At 36.3% G+C, this 25,244-nt stretch overlaps 1 protein-coding gene across 5 annotated transcripts in view; it reads left to right on the forward strand.

The window, feature by feature from the left end:
* Positions 1-25,244, forward strand: part of FBXO4 (F-box protein 4) — a 416,918-nt gene that overhangs the window by 387,433 nt on the left and 4,241 nt on the right. The window contains exons 14-15 of one of the 5 annotated variants that reach the window (XR_014831233.1): positions 9,245-9,319; positions 19,199-19,366. The exons of 2 other annotated variants lie outside the window; for them this stretch is intronic. The gene's annotated coding sequence lies outside the window, so the exon portion shown is untranslated. Of the gene's footprint in view, positions 1-9,244; positions 9,548-19,198; positions 19,367-25,244 lie in introns of those variants that run through there. 2 more of the 5 variants (XR_014831235.1, XR_014831231.1) reach the window with 2 other exon arrangements.

The raw sequence follows: 25,244 nt of genomic DNA on the forward strand, positions 1-25,244 counted from the left end.
ACAGTGCAGAAAATTTAATAAAGCACTCAAATGGATATATAAACAAGTACCCTTCTAATACAAAGATGGTTGTTTTATGGAAATCAAACAAGTTGACTGGTAGGCAGAAATGGATGACAATGCTTGATATCCTGTTGCTAGATGAAAGTCTAAATTTGAAATAGAGTAAGTGACTTATAAGTAGCAAAGTAAAAGTTGAGGTTCCATAGAATATACATATGTGCTTGAGATAGCCTATCTGGCTGTTTTGATTAAAGAGTAAAGGCTAGCAACATGGGTGTTGAAAAAATAAAAATTACATGCATGCACACACATACATACTCCAGCTGATGAAAGGTATGTAAACCTGTATTCCAAAGTTTGGTCTAAATTCAGAGAGTGGTATCTCTCCCTGGATACTAGAAAGAATACCACATAGTTAAACGTGGTATAGCTACATAGCATTAAGTTAAATATATCCTTACAACTAGCTTATTTGAAGGGATGACATAATCAGGTTTTCCAACCAAAAACTACCAGCTTTTGGCCCAAGGCTAGCTGCTCTTTCCCATTTGCTATTTTATCTTGGTTATTCAATCTGGTAGACTGTGGTCAGTAACAAAATATTGTCACCCAGGCAAAGTCTTGCAAAACCCACTTCAGGCAGGGGGAAAAAAATAGTTTAGTTACTAGAGCTCAGGCACAGTTAAGTGTTAACAATCCAGAAAGTATCTTCAGTTGAATCAGTCAAAGGCATCTGCCATTGATGCAATGAAAACAGTCAAATAAGAAGTCAAATAAGCTGGCTGATCCTGAGTCCACAGGTGAGGTGATAGACAACATCTATTTGTCACAAAAAAAGGAGTGAAGGAAATAGAAATACCAGGCAGATCCTAATACCCTTTCTACTAGGAGACTTCACAATTCCTCTGTTGCTTTCATCACTACACTCTCAAGATATGGCTTTCATAAATTCTTCTGCTTCCATTCTGGGAACTATTCAAATCTTAGAATACCACCTTATCTTTTCCTCTTGTACAATGATCCCTGCAACAGAAGAATCATGTTCAGGGCTTTGGTGGCCAAAGCTACTGGTAGAAGACCCCTACCAAATCCAAGTCTTTCTTGCTCTTCTGTTGACTCTTACAATAATGTTCAAATAACAGTCAACACCTTCTATGTGGTTTGTAGAGGTCATGCACGACTATCTTCCTATGGATCTGCCTATTGTTTAATGTATATGTTCTTTTAAGTCATGATTCCTACTTACATCTCTTAGAGATAAGGTTTTTGTGTCTCATGGCCACCGTCTCTCATAGATCATTAGGGTGGAGATCATTGATAACAGGGACTGATTTCTGATTTAACTTTTCATGGAAAACACCTAACAGGACATAGTAACTTCTAGATGCCAGATATATTTTCCTTAACTAATTGAATGACATTTTCTTCAGTTACTTTAGTTTCCTAGAAATCAGTTTTCAGTGGCTTTCTTTTTCCAGCTCCATTAACAGCCTTCACACTGAAATAATTAGCCATTGCCTTGGGTCTTGGGAGGGAGAAACAACTTCCAGATCCTGGCTATTAATTTAAGAGGATTCATATTAGATGCAGAATTAGTGTCATGCTTGATTGAGCCTTTCTTGTCTTAAAACATGCCTCAGGCCACATCTGAATGTACCAAAATACAGTAGGAATTTTAGAGCTGTTGTAAATCTTGGTCATGGCCATCAGCATAGGAGAACACAAAGTACAGGATCTCATGCTAGACACTGTGAAGGTGAATAGAACAGAAGGGCCACATGTAGCCCTTGAGATAATTATACTCATAGTGATAAGCCAGACATTGAAACAAATCTAAAGTATGTAAGGTTTTGAGCTCCCCAAAAGTTTAATAGTCAACTGATCTATGTTCTAAAACAATGGGGACAAGTCTGCAAGTAGTAAGTAAAGAACCAGCATCTTTGTTTGCTCCTACCTCTTCCCCAATCTCTATTCACCCATCTGCCTTAAGTGATTTTTAACTCATACTGTCACCCAACACACACACACACACACACACACACACACACACACACAGTCTCCAGTTACCCAATTATATACTAATCTAATTTGGCTAAAGTGTCAAAAAAATTATTTTCTTCTAATTCAATCTAATTAAAGTGAAAGTTTTTAAAAGAAAACTAAAAGGGAAAAAAGCTAAAATAACAAAACCAAAGAGTATAGAAACAGATGATTTTCACAGAACATATGCTTATGAGCCAAATTTAATTCATTTTAATACATTTAACAGGGTAGATTGATTTGTGCATTTACTGCCTTCACTTCAAAAGGAGAGCGTCCTGCCAGCACTGAGCACATTTATACATCAAAAGTGATTTCTATGACTAGGACTCACTCAGTGATGCAGGCAGCCCCATCAGTGCTCCAGGCAGCCCCATCAGTGCTCCCTCCATAAGATGATTTACAATGGCTACATGTCCTCCCACCAAAAAAAACCCCAAACCCCAAAAACAAAACAGTAATAAAGTACAGATTGTTATAACTCCATTCACCACAAAACTTGAAAAACAGAGCTGAAGTCTGCCTTCCTTCCATTTGACCCCCTGCCAATCACTTTATCCCACTGCACTTTGCCTCCTGCCTCCAGCACTTCTCTAGAATTGTTCCCAGAAGGTCAGCAGCAACCTCCTGATTGCCAAATCCAATTCCCAGTTGGCTATACTTGTTTTTTGACCCTGTTGGCCAACTCTTCATTCTTGGACCTCTTTTCCCTCTGTTTCTGTAATACTTCTGGTTAAAATCCTACCAGATAATGTTTGTGTTTGTTTGTTACTTTTAAAATCGGCTTGAACTGATAAATAATAGGAATTTCTGTCACATGGTCTCTTCCCATCACTCTGGCCCATCCCTTTGTCACTTTTTCTCTTTCTGTCTCCATTTCTCTTTCTCTCTCTGGTAGCAACTTTATGTTTAGCTATTTCATAGGTGTAGTTATTTATTCTATCTTCATTTGCGTCACTTCCCCTCTTTTCTCTCAAAAATTTTGCCACTTACAATGCGAAGGCTTCTCAACCCACCTTGCAAACCCTGTATCACTGACTCCCATTTTCCCACTGTCTGCTGTCTACTGCTACATTCATTAATGGGCTTTACTCTTCCTACACCCTTGGCCTGGAGGGATAAATGAAAAGGACAGTCTAGGCACCCCTATGCAGCCACAAGTGTTTTCATTTTTAAAAGTTTACCAACCCTTAAAGGCAAAATTTGAATAATACCACTTTGATTTCCTTGGTCAATATTTATTAGTTCTTCCTATCAACCATTCCAACCCTGTATTACACTTTTCTTTTAAGATCTCACATAGCATGTCACGCAAATTACTAGACTATAAATTCCTTGAGGGCAGAAGTCAATCTTAAATACTTGGGTTGCTTGGTATAGTGTTTTGCAGTGATTCATTCACATGTTCACTTATTTTTATCAAGGAACATTCATTGACCACATACTCATGCCAGACACATTTTGGGCCATGAAAGTACAGTGATGGGCAGATAGATACAGTCCCTGCCCTCCAGGGACTATCAAGAAAACAGCCCTATGGAGGAAAATAAATAGGCTAATTGCAGAGAGCAGCAAGTACTATGAAGAGAAGAAAGCAGTAAGATAGAGATTAATTGGGTCAACTTGACACACGAAATTAAGGAAGGCTGTTTATCTGAGTTGAGATCGAAATAAGAACAAGTAAGCCACACACACAAAAAAATATATGCAGGGGTAACGGTCCGTATAAAGGGAGCAAGAAGATTAGAATGGAAAATTAAGCAGGGGGAGATTGTATAGGACTGTGTAGTCCCTGAAAAGGATTTATTTGTAATGCCTTGGGGAAATATAGGAGGATATTAATCAGAAAATTGGTGTGATCTGAATTCTATTTCTGCCTGTTATGTAAAGAGCAAACCAGAGAGTGGATACAGGAGACCAGCTAAGAGATGATGCAAGAGCCTGAGAGGAATAACGGTGCTTTGTGGTAGTTTGGGACTTAGGAGATGGAGAAAATGGTTATATTTGTGATAGATTTTAGAGTTGGCACCAACAGCATTTAAGTTGGTCGAGATTCGAACTGAGAGTTATCCCATAGTGGTTACTTTAATAAAGGTTTGTGGATTGTCTGATGGCTGATGAATTCAGATACTTTCAAGGCTACATGATTTTCTAAGATCCTACAAGTATGGCTTAACAATACAAAAAAAAAATTTAGGCAGAAATGTATATATGATTCCCACCAAGGGAAGAAGTAATATTTTAATTCCAGCCTAAATCCAAATGCCACAATCCCTACCTTCATTCCTGCCACATATTTCTATATTTCTTGGGAAATAATTAAGCATTTTTAAGTGGATTTAAGGGAAATGTAAAATGAAATATGTGAATATGTAAAATACCTCAGACTCTTTAAATAAATTGGCAGTTTAACCTGAATCAATTGAAGGATGAATCAAGGATAATTAGAAGAAACTCTGCTTTGACCACCTCATAAATTCACCTTTTAGTAGTTCTTTAAAAGTTGTTAGAGTTTTCTCTACAAATGAACAATTCTGATGTAAGTTATCTTAAAAAGCTCCTAAATGGCTCCCAACATGTCTGTTATCAGAAAGAAAAAAAAGTGCTTAGAGGAAAAATTTTAGAGACTTGAAGGAAAAAATGAGTTCAATTTGTAGTAGTTTTCAAACCTCATCAGGCCTGCAAATATAATTCTGACTGTTTGTACTGACTCTTCCTGCAGCAACTAACCATGCCTTCTCTTTCTCAGACACTTTCAGTTCTAATTATGTATACATGCATCTAAATATGTATGTATATATGTATTTGCCTAATAGATTTTTTTGGAGTTTTTAAAAAAATAATTTTAGACTTACAGAAGTATTGCAAGACTGTGCAGAATTTCTATGTACCATTCTCCCAGCTTTCTCTAATGTTTGTATTTTACATAACCATAGAATATGTATGAAAACTAAGGAATTAATCTTGGTATGATTAAGTAATAAACAGAACTAATTCAGATTTTTAACAGTTTTTTTTTTCCCCAGTAACTCTCCTTTGTCTATACCAGGATCCTACATTACACTTGCATCAGAGGTCAGCAAAACTCTGGCCCCACTTTCTAGTTTTGTTAATAAAGTTTTTATTGGAATATGATCATGATCATTTTTTCTGTATTGTCTCTGTCTACTTTTATGGTAGGGATGAATAGATGTAGCAAAGACTATATGGCCTATAAAGCCTAAAATATTTAATCTGTATCTTTGTTTTTTTTAAAGTTTTGCCCACCCCTGATTTAGATGTAATGTCTCCTGGTCACCTATGTATTATTGGGAAAGGCCCTTCTCAGGGTGTCATATCAGTGATCATGGTATAGTAATTAATACTCGGGATGTTAACATTGATCACTTGGCTAAGATGGAAAGTCACAAAATAGTCATTTTCCTCTGTTAATTATTAAATATTTTGAAAGAGATGTTTTAAGATCCTGCAGAAATCTTTTTTTGATTAAATTTTAGCCAATAGATTTAAGCAACCATAATGGATTCCACCTACAGCAATTCTTTTTTTTTTTTTTTCTTTTTCTTTTTTTTTTTGGCTTTTTAGGGCTGCATTTGCAGCATAGGGAAGTTTCCAGGCTAGGGATCAAATCTCAGCTGTAGCTGCCAGCCCACTCCACAGCTAGAACAACATGGGATCCAAGCTGCATCTGTGACCCACACCACAGCTCATGGAAATGCTGAATCCTTAACCCACTGAGTGGGGCCAGGGATTGAACCCGCGTCCTCATGGATACTAGTTGGGTTCATTACTGCAGAACTGCAGAAAGAACTCCTGACCTACAGCAATTCTTACTATGATATTATAATGATGATTTGTTATTTTTTTACATGTATTAATTGGATTTCTTCAGGAAGGAAGAATTGTTACTTCTAGATTATTTATTTATTTATATTAGTAGGAAATAATGGATATTTATTTTAGTCTTTGATTAGAATCCATACAGTCACATTTTGTTATTCAAGCTGTTCTAAATTTGGCCTTTGGGGGTATTTTTTAGAATTCTAAAAATGTGCCCTTTTGATATACCTCAATTCTTTTGCGTGTGTGCACTTCTTTAATTTCAGACACCGCAAGATGCTCAGGCTAATTTTGTATCTTCCCTGACTCAGTCCTGGTGTAAACCAGTTTTCCAAGGAGCTCTGGTTCCTTTTACTGGAGAATAGTATTTAGAAAACAAGCTCTTGGTGATAGAGGTGTTCATTGTTACTGGGATATGGCTATTCTAGCCAATCTCAATGGATAAAGCTAATATAGTAATTCATTTATTCATTTGCTTATTTGCCTGTATACATATTTAAAAACAATATGAGTCCATTTTGATGCCTCTGATACCAATATATCTCTATAGGATTTATTCTACTTTCCTCCTCTCCTAATTTATAACTTCTTTCTCTGAAATTGAGAAACCCGGCTCTTATTACCTATCACATATATACTGAGTTATCAACTATAGTATTAAAAAAAAGCTAGTTTCAGAATTCCTTGGGAGAAATAAAATTTCCAATTATAGTAAGTGTTTGTATACAGTTCTTTTATCTTTAGACTTATGGTGCTCCATCCAAATACTATTTCCCAAAGTTACTTCAGCCAGCCTCTTTCCTTCCATGTCTTTATTTTCATTTTGTGATTTAACTGCTGTATTATGTTGGGTAGAAGCAAATCACAGTTCTCACCGTCTAGGGAATAAGACTCACAAGGGCAGAGTTTTTCTTAGGTATCCTGTAGTTTCCATCTAAACACTTAGGACTAACAACTCCACAAACTTTATTATTAGGTCATGCTTGTGTTTCATTGGTTAATTTTTTTAAAATTTTATTCAGCTTGATGATAGAACATCAAAATGCCAGCACTGTACTATGGACATTCAGTCATTTCAACTCTTTTGACCATTAAGGCATTTCCCTAAACAACTGCCCTATCTCTGCTAAAACTGACTCAGGCACCTACACACAGACAAAGCCCAGGAGATCATAACTGTCCTCCTATAGCAGATAACCTCTGCTTAGGTCTTTCCTTTAATATTAATTCCTTCTCAGGTCAAACCAAGAGAGAATAGAAGACAGTGTTCTAAGAACTACTGTCTAGTTTTTATGCAGCTTACATTTTTTTTCCGGCCCATATTTGCTTCATTTAGGTATTGGATACATGAACCAAAACTGATTATCATAATATGTAAGCTAGGAGCATGATGAATTTTAATAATCATACTCTCCCCTTTATACTCTAGGATAGGTGTGGCTATCCCTAAATTTAAGTCTCTCCCAGTCCTTATGGGGAAACATGTGCAAAGCATTTGAGGATTATGGCCAAGTTTTCTAGAATTGGGACCCTGCCTGAATGAAATGAAGAACAAATCCTCTTAGAGAAGGCAATAGGCTCACCATGAGCCAAGCAAACCAAGGAATCATGCCTTGTCTTGGAGTGTAGCAGAAGAGGAAGGAGGCTTTGTTCTCTCATTAAACCTGGAGTAGGTTTGAATGAATTAGAAGCTATTGAACATCAAGTCTGCCATTAGATAAGAATCACTGGAGTTCCCGTTGTGTCTCAGCAATAACGAACCCAACTAGTAACGGTGAGGACTCAGGTTCGATCCTTGGCCTTACTCAGTGAGTTAAGGATCCAGCATTTCTATGAGCTGTGGTGTAGGTTGCAGATGTGGCTAGGATCCAGCATTGCTGTGGCTGTGTCATAGGTGGGCAGTTATAGCTCCAATTAAACTCCTAGCCTGGGAACTTCCATATGCCTTGGGTGAGGCCCTAAAAAGAGAAAAAAAATCGCTGTTCCAATTTGCTGCATAGAGACCTTGTAAGCATAACTCTGAGATGTCTACTCACTCACTGATCTGGCACCAGGCCCATGACCAGCTCTGGGCTTAGCCCTACACTTTGAAAAGTATGAAAAAAATGTAAGAGACCTTGCTCTCCAAGGACTTTGCAGACTCATCATCTGCTTTCTTTATGGTCTACCACCATGTGGTGATAAAGAATAACCTTGATTAGAAGGTGCCACCTGTCACAGATGAACCTAACTGCAAGACAGGAACAGACTCACTGACATAGACAACAGACTTGTGGTTGCCAAGGTGGAAGAGAGGAAGGAGTGGGATGGACTGGGAGCTTGGGGTCAGTAGATACATTTACATTTAGAATGGATAAGCAATGACGTCCTGCTGTACAGCAAGGGAACTATATCTAGCCTTTTGGGATATACCATGATGGAAGAAAAGAAAGGGAATGTATGTGCATATGTAACTGAGGCACTTTGCTGTACAGCAGAAACTGGCACAACATTGTAAGTCAACTCTACTTAAATTAAAAAAAAAAGAAAGTGCAACATTATGAAAGACCATCAGAGTTAACAGTAAGTAGAGTTGAAATCATTGCATATTTTAAAACTGGAATATGAATGGAAAGTAAGTTAAGTCAGTGCTGCTTAGGACAGTGGAGGTGGCCAGGGCAAAGGAGAAAAGAAAGTAACAGACTGTTCAGTTGTTGACAGTGTTTTTGAAAGTATATGAACCAAACAGCACATGAACTAAAAGGGCCCAAATGCTCTACTTTAAAGTAGAACCAAACCTGGCACTGACGGTGAGCAAACAAAAATTTCCAAGAAAGAGGTACTGGAACAAAAGGCACTCTGAGTGTTTGTAATATATTGTCAGTTGTTTGAATTCTCACATGGCCTCCTAAAACAGCCAACTACCTGGATTGTGCATTTTCACTTTTGCCTTTCTACAACAATTCATACTCCCTACAGCCTTCAAAACAGTCCTTTAAAAGCATGCATTTTTCCCTGCTAACAAGCTTTCAAATAGCTTTCCATCACACTTTAATTTCTTGTCTTTTTCATCTTCATCTCACACCTTGACTGTCCTTCCTCACTATGCTCCAGTCATACTGGACTTTTTAAAATTCATTTCCACAATACCCAAAGCATTTGCTTTACAGTTCCTTCTCTGTCTTTTCAGTTCCTCACAGGACTGGTCCAGCTCATCTTTTAGCTTAAGTGTTATTTTCAGAGGGAAGTCTGTGCAGACTCTTTAAGCAGCCTCCTGAGGGCATTCTGTACCACGATACTTCACTTATTGACTCATAGAAAATATTCCAAATTATAATTAATTTACACATTTTTATATTAAATTATCTTTCTCTTTCATTAGCCATGGGAGAAGTGCCACCAACAGGAGTGGTGACATTTGGTAGAAGAATGAAGTCTTTATCCCAGCTGAGGCCAGGTAGGAAGGGAGCAGAGTGATTGAATACTCCACCCTCACTCTTCATTCCTTTTGGTCTTTTACTGGTTCCTTTTGACAACCAGGACCAGGAGCAAGGGAAACTGGATAATACAGCCCATAGAGGTTGGCTTTCTGAGATACATAGCAGACAGAAAAGGGTCAAGGGACAAATGGAGACTACCTACTGAAAACAGAACAAAGTGAGTTTCATGGGATTCAAAAAGAAAAGTATAGAGCACACTGTGCAAAGTCTGTGGTCAAAGAAACAATAGGAAAATAAATTATTTCCTGAATTGAAGAACGATTTGAGTCTACTGATCAAAACACTCATCAAAGGGCTCTGAAAGTATGCTATCTGGATACCATCTCTTCAAACATTACTTAAGTAAAGATTTGCTAGAGCTATCCAAATGATGAAACTAAATAACTCAAGAATGAGGGAAATAAATGAACTACAGATAAGCAATAAAACTCACAAACCAGAGACTTTAAAATATCAATCTTATTTTTAAATGTTTAAAAATACATGCAAATATCAAAAATAAAGTTGCAGGAGTTCCTGTTGTGGCTCAGCAGGTTAAGAATCCGACATGGCATCCATGAGGATGCAGGTTCAACCTCTGGCCTCGCTCAGTGGGTTGAGGATCTGGCATTGCTACAACTGTGGTGTAGGTCACAGATGCTGCTCAGATCCAGTGTTGCTGTGGCTGTAGTGTAGGCCAGGAGCTGCATCTCCAATTGGACCCCTAGCTCAGGAACCTCCGTATGTCTCAGGTGTGGGCATAAAAAATCTAGTCACTTATGATGGAGCATGATAATGTGAGAAAAAATAATGTATACATGTATGTGTGACTGGGTCACCTTGCTGTACAGTAGAAAATTGACAGAACACTGTAAATCAGCTATAGCAGAAAAAAATAAAAATCATTATAAATTAAAAAAGAAAAAAAGAAACTTATAAAACATAAAATCTTATCAAGTTGATTCCCACTTTGAATAATAGATGATACCAATAAAACTGTGAAATTGAGAGAGTAAGAAAGAGCAAAATTATTTTACAGGTATGTTGATGGAAACCATTGCATTCTTGTTATTCATAATCACAGAAAAATGGATCTAATTTTTAAATAAAAATAATTCCAAATAGCATACCTTAGAAATCAACTGAATAAAAATATATAAAAAATACCAAAGTGAAAAATAACCTCTGTGAAGTATTAACATGGAATGACATATGTAATCCTAAACAAAACTGGGTTGACACTCTATTATAAAACTAAAACTAATAGGTTTGTCAGATTCCATCTGTATGGTCTTTGAAAAGATGGTCTTAAAAGTGTGACATAAAGATTTAAATGCAAAAGATATTTTTAGATAAGTGTAAACAAATAAACAAAAAACAGTGACTGAATATCATAGAATTCAAGCCTAAAAGAACTGGATTAAGTGGAAAAAGGTCAACACTTTATACTGATTCAAGGTACAATCCCAAAGAAGATATTTTATAATTGTGAAATTTTGCAGAACAAATAACAGGTCACTGAAATGCACAAAAAAGTGATTTCAATAAACAGTCCTTGACTAAATACTATTTTAATGGGAGACTATCAGATCACTCTGAAATAGAAAAAAAAAAAGATGACATAGTTCATTTAAATAATATAATTACTAATGATGTTCTACAGTTTAGATTAAATGCTATATTTTGAGAATACATGCTAAACATTATTTCCTAGTCAAAAAAGAATTTACAATATTAATACTAGCTAGTTAATATACGTTTAGTTCCATTTCAGACCAGCCACCATGCCAAGGACTTTTTTGCATGTATCAGTTCGTTTAATCCTCACAGCAATACAATGAGAAGATAGACATTATTAAACGTATTAATGGGCCCATCACACTTTTGCTGAACCACTCTGCTGTTATTAAACATACTTAAAGATGCAGGAACTGAAACTTAAAGAACTTATCGAATTTGTGCTCCCCAAATCACAACTGCAGTGGAAAAACAGAATTCTAACTCTAGCGTGTGCGATTTCAGAGCTATGTTCCTAACAACTTTAATATATTCTGTCCCAGACTATTTCTTCCTAATTAGAAGATACTGATCAGGGCACAATCTCTGAGCACAATGCAATAAAATTAGAAATTAAGCTTAAAGAAAAGATAGTTTTATAAATTTTCTTGATTAATCTGTGTTTGGATCAAAAAAATTAAAAAAACCTCCAAAACAAGATAATGACATTGAAAACACTACATTAAAATAATATATGAGAAGCTCCCAATATATTTATATCCTTAAATTATTTTATTCTTAGAAGCAAGAGAACAAAAATAAATGAATTATATATTTAATTCTAGAATCTAGGAGGAGAAGGAGAAACAGAAGGGGAGTGCAAAAACATGCCTAAGGACAGAAATTAACTAATTAGAAAATAGGGTTTTTTTAACATTTTATCTTATTTTCTTTTTTGTCTTTTTTTTTTCTTCTTTGTCTTTTTAGGGCTGCACCTGCGGCATATGGAGGTTTCCAGGCTAGGGGTCTAATTGGAGTTACAGCTGCCGGACTATACCACAGCCACAGCAAGGCAGGATCCAAGCCGTGTCTTCGACCTACACCACACTCACCGCAATGCTGCTGGATCCTTAACCCACTGAGCGAGGCCAGGGATCAAACCCACAACCTCATGATTCCTAGTTGGATTTGTTTCCGCTGTGCCAGGACGGGAACTCCTAGAAAATAATTTTTTAAGAAGAGAGAATTGACATGAAGATAAAAGTGCTACATGCACACACACACACATACTGAAACAAAATTTTCATGAAACAAAGTTTAAACTTACTATATGATACACTTTTTAATTTCTTCAATAGCTTTGTTAAGGTATAATTGATAAATAATAAGCTACACATATTTAATATACAATTTAATGTTTTGAAATGTGTATACACTCTTGGAGCCATCAAAGCAATCAAGATAATGATAATATCTAATACTATCAAAAGTTTTCTCATGTCCTTTTGTTATCCCTTTCTCTCACCTGTGTCCCTTCCCCCAGCCACAGAAATCACTGATATGCTTTCTGTCACTGTAGATTAGTTTCCATTTTCTAGATTCTTAGAAACATGGAATCATAAAGTATGTACTTTGGGGCCTGGCTTTTTTTTTTTATTTCATTGGAGTATCATTGACTTACAATGTTGTGTTAGTTTCAGGTATACAGCAAAGCAAATGAGTTATATATTCATTCTAGATTCTTTCCCCATATACCCTATCACAGAGTATTGAGTATATTTCCCTGTGATATACAGTAGGTGCTTGTTACTTATCAGTTTTATACATAGTAGTATGTATGCCAATCCCAACCTCCCAATTTATCTCTTTCCCTTTGGCGGCCATAAGTTTGGTTTTGAAATCTTTGGGTCTGTTTCTGTTTTGTGAATAAGTTCTTTTGTATCATTTTTTATTAGATTCCACATATTAGTGATCTCATATGATATTTGTCTTTCTCTGTCTGACTTACCTCACTTACTGTGATAATCCCTAGGACCATCCATGTTGCTGGAAATGGTATCATTTCATTCTTTTTAATGCCCAAGTAATATCCCATTGTATATATGCTCAACATCTTCTCTACCCAATCCTCTCTTGAAGACATTTAGGTTGCTTCCATGTCTTGGCTATTGCAAATGGTGCTGCAATGAATATTAGGCTACATGTATCTTTTCAGATTATATTTTTCTCTGGATAGATGCCCAGGAGTGGGATTGCTGGATCAAATGGTAACTCTATTTTTAGTTTTTTTTAAGGAAACTCCATACAGTTCTCCCTAGTGGCTGCACCAATTTACATGCCCACCAACAATGTACGAGGGTTTCTTTTTCCTCCACACCCTCTCCAGCATTTATTGTTTGTAGACTTTTTAATGATTGCTATTCTGACTGGGATGAGGTGATAACCCACTGTAGTTTTTACTTGCATTTCTCTAATAATTAGTGATGTTGAACACATTTTCATGTGTTTTTTGCCATCTGTCTTCTTTGGAGAAATGTCTATTTAGATTTTTTGACCATTTTTGATTGGGTTCCTTTTTTGATATAAAGCTATATGAGATTTTTTATATTTTGGAGATTAATTCCTTATTAGTCTTTTCATTTGCAAAGAGTTCCTCCCATTCTGTGGATTGTCTTTTTGGTTTTGTTAATGGTTTCCTTTGCTATGCCGAAGATTTTAAGTCCCATTTGTTTATTTTTATTTTCATTGTTCTCAAAGGTGGATCCAAAAAATATTGCTCTAATTTATGTCAAAGTGTGTTCTGCCTATATTTTCCTCTAAGAGTTTTATGGTATCCTTGGCCTGGCTTCTTTCACTAATTATGTAATTATTCTGACATTTATCTACATTGTTGTATGTGTCAATAGTTATTCTTTTCATTGTTGTGTAATATTTCACTTCATGGATATACCATAATTTGTTATTCACTAACATACTGGTATGGATTTGAGTTGTTTCCAGCTTGATTCTATTACAAATAAATGTTATTATATTTGGTGTCTTATGTTTAATCTGATAATAGCCCTCTTAAACTGATGGTTCAACTATTAATGGGACATGCACCACTGAGTAAAAAATAATGCCTTAAAACATGGAAAATATATCAAGAAGAAGAGGCAAGAATAATGGGAATGTTATACCTGCTATGTCAGAGTCCCTCATGCCATATAGATCCACCTCTTTACAATCCTAGTAGATGGCCAGTGTTACTAGTTCATGTTTCATGCTCCTCCTAATTAACTATTAATACTAAGGAGGGCGTTCATGAAAGTCAACAATGAACAAGAATGGAACATGAGGAGATAGGGTTGTGGAGGAGAATGATTAGGAAAGGAGTGAGAATAAAGATTACAGAAGGAGATCAGTGTGAATGAAGTCCACTGATAAGACACCAAGGACATGGTGTCAGGGAAGCCTATCCCTTATGTTTTATTCCTTCCTATTCTTAACCTGTGACCTTTTGTTCACAGAGACAATTAGTTTCTTGATTATATTTCTGGAGAATGTGCAAAAATATAAGGATATACTGTATGTGTGTACTCATACACACACACACACACACACACACACACACACACAAAACCTTTCTTTTAATCAGATTCATACTTTATGACCTATATGTTGAAAATCTCCTTCCTAGAATCAATGTTCCTTTGACCTCAAGATACCCACCATCCTTTCCTAACATTTTCATTGTTAGTCAATGTTTTAGCCTGTGATAAAATTAGCATCTATCAGACCCACCAGTTCTTTAAATACATGAAAAACTTTGCTTAGAGGAGGAGTAAATATTAGTATGTTAAAGGAAGAATATATGAAAGAGTAAAATAAAATTTATTCACTGCCTTACAAACTGACAGGTATTTACACACATGTTACAGCTTTCCTATGAAGTGAAATGTTACTATTTCCAACTTGAAGATAAGCCCCAACCTCCCGCATGACTTTTCTGGATAAGTTTTTACCGAAGGATAACATACATATAGAAATATATCAAATAATAGTGTACAATTCAACGACATCTTACATGCCCATTTAAACCATCACCCATATCTAGGTTTAAAACATTACCAGCACCCTAGTGTTCTTCCCTTTGCCCTCTTATTGTAATACAGAGGTCTGGCTTAGAAATCAAAGTCATGAGACTGGATGAAATCATTGAGGGTATGGCCACGATGGTGAGAGAAAGAACATTTGAGTGAAGAGCTCTGGAAACCAGTTGATAACAAAGGCATCTCATGCACACACTACTCTGAGCATCATATTACATACAGAATAGGTTTTATTGGGCAAAATCTCACAAAGCAAGAAACAGCGGAGCTCACATAATACCCTCAGCTCTCATCTTCACAGATAGGACTCCAGAGGAAGGGCGCCACCCCTATAATGATCTGTATATAGGAATAGGCAAGAATGTCTAGATAGCTATGTCATAGTGAAAACTTCCTTCTCTAGAAATTGACTCTCTTAGAAAGTCCACTCTGAAGCTTAGCCTCTAATATCCACCAGTTCTTCTATTCAGTTGATTCAGCCTCACTAAGCTACCAAAGAGAAGAAGAAATAAGCTTCCAGAACTACCTAGACATCTGCCCTTGCCTAATGAGGAGACAATATCAAGGAGCTGAGAGGGATTTTTTACTTCAAATGCTGCTGATAGTTCAAGTAAGAAGACTAAGAATTGACCCTTGGATTTTAGCCATGGCGAGTTCACTGATAACCTAGACAGGGCCAGTATTAATAGAGCGGTGGAGGAAATGTCTGAGTGGGATTAAATTAAGAGCAGTTGGAGAAAGGGACTAGAAATAGTGAATATATTTCACTTTTAACTCTCAAAGAGTTTTGCTATCAAAGGCAGAGAAAAAGGTGGACAATAGCCGGGAGGGGAATTGGAATCAAGAACAGTTTCTCTTCTTAATATATGTCTTTGTAATATGACATTTATGAGTATGATTTATGAGTATGATTCAGGAGAAATCAAAAATTAGTAGTAGGAAAGAAAGGAGACAGCAATGTCCTGAGTGAGATGACATAGGATCTTTTGCACAAGAAGGGAATCTGGCTTAATAGGAGTGGGAAAATTGATCCATCATGACAGGTATACATAGACAGATGCTAGAAAGTGGGTGGGTGTAGGGGTGGTGGTGGTGGAAGGTGGGTCTGTGGAAAGTGTCCTCTGATTACTTCAATTTTCTTAGGTCAGTTTTCAAGGTCACCACTATCAGTGAGGAGGGACATTTGAGGGGAGATGAGAAATATGAAATACTCACCGGAAATTATATATCCTTGTACATAATTGTAAGTCTTTCTGAATGGGCTCAGATGGTCAGAATAGTGGCATTAGTCAGAAAATTAAACTACAAAACTTAAGCATTATTCACCCAGAAAAATATGGGCATGCCTGAACTCATTGCTCACAAAACCTGAATCCTTACAGTTTTCTTCTATGACAAGATCAAGATCTTGAGTTACAACCTGTTCTCTGTGCTTCCTTCTCATTACAACACTTCACTTTGGGTTTGAGAAGTGTTAAGTCAATTTCCTTTTAGAGGCTTGCTTGCTTGCCATTTTGCTATTAGTTACTGTTTTAACAAGAGCCATATCAGTTGTGTGGCACCTCCAGGGCTGAGGTAGATGTGTGTGTTTCTGTCAAGATAGCAGAGAAATTTCTCCTAAGCTTGTTTCTTCTGTTTCCTTTTGTTAATTTCAACCAGGAAAAAAAATCTAGGTTTCTCTGCTTCATTTTGGTGATAGTGTATCAAAAAGAGGCCAGTCACATAAACTGAGATTGCTCAGTTTTGTTTCACAGGCACATTTGCCAAGTTAAAATCTGGGATATTTACCCTCATGGGGAAAAGAAAAGGAAATGATATTTTCAGGTCTGGCTTAGTGCATCCATGAAAAAGAAGGAGCAATTTTTCCCTGTTCCTGAAGAACATGAAAGCACTTCTCTTCCAGTTTCTGCTGTGGAAAGAAAGGCTGACAGTTACAGAATTATTTCATTTTGATCATTCAGTATGTTTTCAATAAGATGTTGGATTTGATCTTCAAAGAAATAACAAACATGCAATGGCAAGTCCATTGGGCAAAAGCTTTGGCTTGAACTTGAAGTAGATGATAAGATAGGAATAACAGACAGGGAGAGAAGACATGAGAGGGATAATTTTATAAGCAAACTCCTGGGATCAGTATTTTTGGGGACTCTTAGTGTTTTGACTAGTTAAATATTGACTTCCCTTTACAGTCTCCTATTGTTTGTCTGATAATAACAAGTAGGAGATGAGCAGGTTATTCAACAACATTCTATTCCAGTCCAAAATGCCAGAAATCCATACAAGTCTTCCTGTGCTATACAACTCTAGGACTAAATGAGTAAAACTGAAGAGACCTCTGAGGAGGAAATTGCATGGTTGTGTCTTAGTGCCACCTGGCCTATACATGAATGTTCTGCTCACATGTCATCAATTTGCTAATGGAATCACAAAATTGACTATATTTGTCAAATGCAGGATAAATTTGAGATGCCAGTCCTTCAAAGAGGACAAACAATTTATATCATAGGAGGCTTTCTGTTTGGATCATTCACTGATTTTTAAATACTCTCCTTCCTCCTTTCCTTCCTTCCTTCCTTTCTTTCACGGCCACCCTGCAGCATATGGAACTTCCCAGGCTAGGGGTTGAATCGGAGCTGTAGCCAGGGCCTATGCCATAGCCACAGCAACACTGGATCCAAGCCACATCTGTGACCTACACTGTAGCTTGTTGCAATGCTAAATCTTTAACCCATCAAGTGAGGCCAGGATTGGAATTCACAACCTCGCGAGCACTATGTCAGGTTCTTAACCCGCTAAGCCACAATGCGACCCCTTGAATACTTCTGAAGTGACCATTTCTAGATCAAAATGCTTTTATTTCAGATATTATTATTATAAATTGATAGCATTATCAGACTTGAAACTTTAGGATGAGTGCATGTAGGAAAATCAGAGACCTATCATCCAAATTCTATGCTAAAACTAGCATTTATAATAAGGAATACTAATTTAAAGTTTGTAGACTCTAAGACTTTTTTAAACCTTTGGGTAAATTCAATTGCATTTTTAGATATAGTTTGCAGCTATTCATTCTTTTTAAATTATGATGTCTTGGTTTTGAGATTTATTCACAGGTTTAAACTTAGATATACTCCTTAACTGGAGCACAGGACACCCATTCATCAAAGCTATAAACAACTTCTTCTTTTCTTGCTGTATATGCTCTATTTTAAGGTAGAGGGAGGAATAGACACTTGAGGACATTTCAGAAGACTTGGCACACCCAGTTAGCATGTGCAGAGGCTTGCACCCTACAATGCATATAATCTTTTTCAGTCTACGTTTTGGTAGGAGCTTATCCAGATTAGCTATGGAGTAAAGGAATGTTAGAACAGGAAGGAACCCCACAGAGGGTCTAGGGCTCAAGGCCAATCTTCCCTGCTTGTTTTGCAAGTTCTCCTGGAGAAGATAAGAATCTTGCCCAGTGCTATACTAATGTGTAGCATGGCCCCATTTCTTATTGTGTAGGGTATTTAGGAAGGATGTACCATGTGTATGTAAAAGTATAGACTTGGGGCCAAGCAGCCCATATTAAAATTCCTGCTAAACTGATAGCTAGCTATGTAACCTTGAGCAAGTTACACATCCTTTCTAAAACTCAGTCTCTGTAGTTTACATTAGAGATAATAAATTACACATAGGTTTGCAATGTGAATTATGTAAGATAATCAAATTTAACAGGTCTTTACACATTAAAATAATAAAATAACACAGGAAATATATAAATCCACTATGCTCAAATTCCTGATGGTATGGTTATACATAGTGAAAATAATCAGCTCTAAATGGCTTAAAAATTAAATTAGAGTGGCATTTTATCAAAAAATTCTTCAGGCTCTTTAAATTTTATTCATGAATATCATGATTTGCATGGGGTATTATATTGAACCCAGGGCACTTCTACAGCCAAAGTGCCTGTGTAAAACCCAGCCATTATGAAGGAGGTCAGTGTAAGTAAGAAATAGGATGATCTCATGCATTATAGACACATACATATGTGACAGAAATTTTTAAGTAAACTGATCCTCTTGATTTATCCTCTTTCATTAATTGAATTTGAATCTGATCATATTAAAATCAGATTTTGACACTGAATACATTATTTTAACCAGACACAAACGTTAAGGAAAAAACCTATATCATATTCTTATTCTTTAGAATTTGACAGAGCTAGTGGTTTGATCTGCATGTAAGAACTCTGAACCTGAACATCAAACATTACTTTTGCAGAGTAGAGCCAGTGAGATGCCAGCTGGCACTGAAAGAACTCTTTTTGGCTGAGAGGCAAATCATGCTTGAGTCGGAGAGAGCTTCAAGTCCCTGAAGATCCTCTCATAGCATTCTAAACAGCAATCATTCCACTGTTCAGATAAGGAACCCCTTGCTCAAGGTCTTCTTGTAAGTAAATAATCTAAAATGCATTCAGACTGCAATGACTCTTTTTGGAGCAGGCTTTTAAGCAGAGGTTAGAAGTTCTTCAGAAATGTACTTAAAAGTTAAAAGAACTTTTTTCTCTTTTGCAAGTTGGGGTCCACTTAAGTCAAATGCTGTGTGGCCTCACGTTTTCTGAGAAGTGGAAGCCAGATGGAATTAGATAACTGAAGGATTTACTGGTGAAAGATGTAGGGGAGAGAAAGCAGAGTAGGCAAGAAGAGCATTACACTGCAATGCAGGTCTAGCAACAGTGTCAAGAGATGAGGAAGGGAGGATGGTAATGAAGGAAGATCCTCAGACTAAAATGCAGCTCTGACAATGCATCAGTCAGGGTGACGGGGAGCCCCAGAGCACAGACTGCCCTTTAGAACGGTCTGATATTGGGCAGAAATGGCCCAGCTCTAGCAGCCAGTCACTGGCTGGGAGCGGCCTGAAAAAAAGTGGGGCCTTGGCACCAACATTATGATGGATCCAAAGTTTGGGCCATTGGAGGCTGTCTACCAACACCAGTACTTGCACAAGTTCTCTGGAAGGGAGATCTGAGCATTTCCATGACTGCCATAGATGCCTTCCTAAAATAATATCCATGAGGGTTCTCCAACTGGGTTCCTTAAAGACACAAGAGGATTAGTTAAGCATGACTGAAATAAGAATTACAAGCATTTTACTATATATGGCATTATATACAATGAAATATAGCTAAGATCTGGGCTTGGATATTAACTTCCACTAACTTCCAGTTTCTGTGCAAAGGCATTGGTAAAACCTTTGGCCTCTCACGCCTTAAACAATTGCTTCTGTGGTAGGTTCAGGTTCCCTTCTTAGTTGCTTAATGGCTCAGGTTTCTTTTATCTGAGTTTCATGCAATTCTAGGTTGTAGTGGCTTTTCCATCAAATAATACATGACAGTACCAATAATACTACAAAATTAATACCCTCAACTGCACAAAGTTCTTTCATGAATTCTGACTCTGTGCACTTTCAATAGCTTAATGACTCTTCCTTATTTCACAAAACAAAGAGTATTCTCCCTTCTTTGACAATCATTGTTATGTGGGAATGATACCTCACGTATAAGAGCCTTCACAGTTCTGCTGTTTTCTGAACTGCCTCTCTTCTACACAGGGAAGATAGGGTGACAAGGTAGTGAGATGGGTTTTATCTCCCTGGCTTTGGGAGAAAAAGTCACTGTGGGGTCTGAGTCTGAGAGGAAACAAACTAAATTCTGTTACGCTTGGCTTCTGCACAGCACTGCCAAACCTTTCATTGCAACAACCTAGAGGTGTTTCCACAAATTTCATAACTTCTAAATCTAAACTACAGCAAAGCCATCCCAGGCCTGACCAGACCAGCCCCTTATCTGGCATATGTAACAGGGTTTCTATTTTTAAAAGAATCATCTCTAGCTTCTAACTAAAACCTTTTGTTTGAGTAGAAATTTTAGGATCACAAAGCATTTTATATGCAGAGCATTCAAGTAGAAAAGCTATCATGTCTTCTTTGAAATTTACTAAGGAGCAAGAATTACAGAGGTTTTCATTAGTAAATCCTGTGCTGAGATAAATTAGCAAAGTACAGATTACCTCTTGAGCTAAACTCTTTGCCATGATAGCATAGTCCAACCTTAACCTAGAATGTGCCAAGAATTCTGACAACTCCACAAGCAAGAATGCAGGTCTCCTCCCTGACTTACGCTGAGATGATAATCGGCTGAGCATAGAGATGAGGTGCCAGCACTCAGAAGAAATGGAAGAAATTGATCTCTAGTGGGTGCTCCACTTTGAACTCTTCCTTTCTTCCAAGTATACAAATAAGTCAGGTCTGTATGAAGCTGAGGGAGGCCTTATGGGAATTTTTAACACGACCATCATTTTCTGTGACTCATTTTTTAAGAAAAGCTCAAGAAAGTTTGGTTAATAATGATGCCAAGTTTTAATGTAAACAATTCTCATTGAAAGTAAAACTCTCGAATCTATTGCTTTGTGTTGTTAATGGAAGATGGTTTTCAGCCTTAGTTAGCTTCAAAGGTTTATCCCAGCACTTGGCTACACTACCTGTTTCTTAAACCAAAGCAGATGTAATACTTTCATCTTTATAAAAATCATTAAATCATTGCTTTTAAAAAAAATTATAGTTTTCTTTACCCACTGAAAAAAAATCTTAAAAAACAACATATATAAAGACAATTTGTGAAAGTTTTGAATACCCATTGAAAAAAATATCAGGCAGTACACAAACCTTTTATGAATATTCACCTTTCCTCACTTGCCCTTCCCCATTTCCCCTCCCTAGGGGTAACCCAGGTCTTTTGTTCTACATTTTTACAAAAGTTTGTTCCTACTTAAGTTTTCTGCAACTGTTTTTATTTATCACTAACAGCAGCCTATATTAGTGAAGGCTGATCTACCTCATTCTTAGTATATTTGCATAGTACTCCATCATATAAACTTTTGACTTAATTGATTCATATTAAAGAGCAAATATTTTGTCATCAAATTTTCTCTATTGTCATTAAATATGAATACATATTGTTGTCTATATGTCTTTGTACTTCGGTAAGTGTTACTGTAGGATAATCCCAGAAGTAGACTTGGTGGTTCAAAGGGTATGCAGAATTTATTTTGTTTTGTTTATTTTTTCTCTTTTTTAAGTGATTTCTAATTTTTCCATCATAGTTTGTTCACAGTGTCAGAATTTAAATTTCAATATATATGTCAGCAAATTGCCTTTGAAAATGTTACTAACCATTCATTAGCATCATTATATGGGAGCATCCCTTTCCTCATGCCCTTGCCATCCTAGATCTTTTTGCTGTGTTAGCTTCCCATTTGGAAATCACTGAAAACAGTATTACCCTTAGAAATAAATTTGCAAAAGTGGTAATGTGATTTTATTTATTCCAACATTCTAAGATTGACCTAGATGAATGAATATTTTAGATACCAAAAACTAAGAGGTGGAATAAGTGACTGCATTAAGGAGAGCAATGCATCACCAGTTAAGAATCCTTTCTCCCATCTGGTGATCCCCAAAGTGATAAGAATCAAAACAGTGGCTGTGATCCCCAAGCTATTTTCAAGATTTCAGTCTTTTCATGGAGTTCCCATTGTGGCTCAGTGGTTAATGAACCTGACTAGTAACCATGAGGTCGCAGGTTTGATTCCTGGCCCTACTCAGTGGGTTAAGGATCTGTCATTGCCCTGAGCTGTGGTGTAGGTCACAGACTCCAATCGGATCTGCAGTCGCTTGCTGTGGCTCTGGCGTAGGCTGGCGGCTACAGTTCCAATTAGACCCCTAGACTGGGAAACTCCATATGCTGCGGGTACAGCCCTAAAAAGACAAAAGACAAAAAAAAAAGATTTCAATCTTTTCAACGTTTCAAGATTAAGTTTGATGAGGTGAAAATATCATAGGCTTTGAAGTCATTTAGAATTGAGATCAAATCTCTGCTCTCATTCTGAGTAGGTGAATGAATGCTCCTTGGTTTGGCTTCCTCAGATGAAAAGCAGTGGTACTTGACTTTATCTCAAGGCAGAGTTAACTATGTAAGGTATTAAATCGCCTGTGAATAGCAAATGGACATTATGACCATGTAAAAATTGTGTCTTTTCATAGAAACAATATACCATTTTAAAAAGTCAAAAGATAAATATAGAATTATTTTTATTTATTTATTTTTTATTTTATTGTTATTATTATTATTTTTTTTTGTCTTTTTTGTCATTTCTTGGGCCCCTCCCATGGCATATGGAGTTTTCCAGGCTAGGGGTTGAATCGGAGCTGTAGCCACCAGCCTACACCAGAGCCACAGCAACACAGGATCCAAGCCGCGTCTGCAACCTACACCACAGCTCACGGCAACACCGGATCCTTAACCCACTGAGCAAGGCCAGGGATCGAACTGCAACCTCATGGTTCCTAGTCGGATTCGTTAACCACTGTGCCACGACGGGAACTCCTAGAATCATTTTTAAATTGCCTCCATTCATATAATTTAGCAAAAATTTGTGCATTTTTAAGTATATATCTCTTAAAGTGGAATTTCTGGGTAAAAGGATACATGAATTTAAAATTTTATCAACCTGCCAAATGTTCCTGAAAGTAGATTTTACCTATTTACATTGAATAAGAATTTTTTGTCCCCACATCCTAATAATACATACAATGGATATGTTTTATCTTTTCCAAAATGATAGATTTTTAAAAGTTTATTGTTTTGTTTTACATTTATCAGTGAATAAATTTGAGAATTTTTTCATATAGTTATTTTTTTCTATGAATTCTCTCTTCTTGAGTATCTTTAATATTTTTATTTTTCCATTGAAAAATTTGTCTATTTTTTATACATGAGTTTTGAAGACCTCTTTATAGGTTAATTACATTTTTCTTCTGTCCTATCTGTTGCAAATAAATTTTCATTCTATATACTTTTGTGTTCATATTTTTTACCATGGAAATATGTTTTAAAAGTAAAATTCTAGAATGTATATTAACATACATAATGATATATCTAACTAAAATCAGTTTCTCCTAATGTAAAATAAATATTATCCATAATAAATCCAGATAGGAAATATGAAACACCAAATTCTGGCCCAGTGAGTGAAACTATGTTAACCCCAGTATTATCTCATGGTAATCTGCAGCTCAATTTTGGTATTTTTATAGGCAGATTAATAAAATGGGAAAATAAATGAACTTATACTTGGCATACAGTTTCCTACAAAACATGGAATTCTTGGGGAAAACCATAAATTAAAGAGTTACCTTGTTTTTAAAATGTATAACCACTTAATTCATCTCTGTGACTGTGTGGTTTGAAGTTAGTAGATGCAAACAGTTACATTTAGAAAGAATAAACAAAGTTCTACTGTATAGCACAGGGATGTATAGCCAGTCTCCTGGGAGAGACCATGATGGAAAAGAATATAAAAAAGTATTTATATATATGACTGAGTCACTTTGCTGTATGGCAGAAATTGGCACAACATTGTAAATCAACTACACTTTAATTTTAAAAATGTGTAAATGGTTTCTAATAAATTAATTTGTTGCTCATCTTAAATGATATTTGAATTTTGACAAGACCATTCTACAAACCAAGTCTTGACCAAAAGAAGGGATTTTGAAATTGGAATTTCATGCTCAGAAAGATAAATCTGGGGTAGAGCAGCATGAGGAGGTATGGGGAATTTTATCAGGGATGACCTTGACTCCTGCCACAAAAATTGGGCTGCTGATGCTACCAATCCTATCATGTATGCTTTCAGTAATTGACAGTTACTAATGCTGTTTATTTCTGCAAACTTATTTCCAGAGAGTGTTCTAAAGGGAAAAAAAAATAGTCTCTAAGTTGTGTTTTGATAATTTTCATTTTTGAATCAACACCCATCATGCACAAAGGCATGCAAACGTGGCTAAAATTGTTTATTAACTCTTTTGTGAGTTATAAACATATGTGAAATAGTCGATATACTTATAGTAAACCTAATAAACCTATAGAGAAGCCAGTAGTTAGGTCGATTTTTTTACTTTAAGTAATCCCAGGAAAGCTAGGAAATGTAACTAAATCTCAGATATCTTGTTTGTTTTTTTGTTTGTTTGTTTATCTGGATGGAATTTGCCCAAATCCTGGAATGTGCAGTTCCAAGATTTTCATGAACTATGAATACAATTAAATTTTTAAATACCAGCATACTCAAATCTAAGATATTACGAAATTAAAATAACTTTGAGCCAAAACTTTCTGTGGTCCCTGTGAAGTAAATATTTTATAATCTTACAATTTAATATTACAGTGGCTTTGAGTTAAAAAAGAGCTAAAGATGAATGTGAGTTTGCC

Source organism: Sus scrofa, chromosome 16, assembly GCF_054392235.1.
Source record: "Sus scrofa isolate SSC_HxYL_T2T_F1_AM1 chromosome 16, Sscrofa_HxYL_maternal_Yorkshire_Landrace_v2.0, whole genome shotgun sequence".
Taxonomy (NCBI): domain Eukaryota; kingdom Metazoa; phylum Chordata; class Mammalia; order Artiodactyla; family Suidae; genus Sus; species Sus scrofa.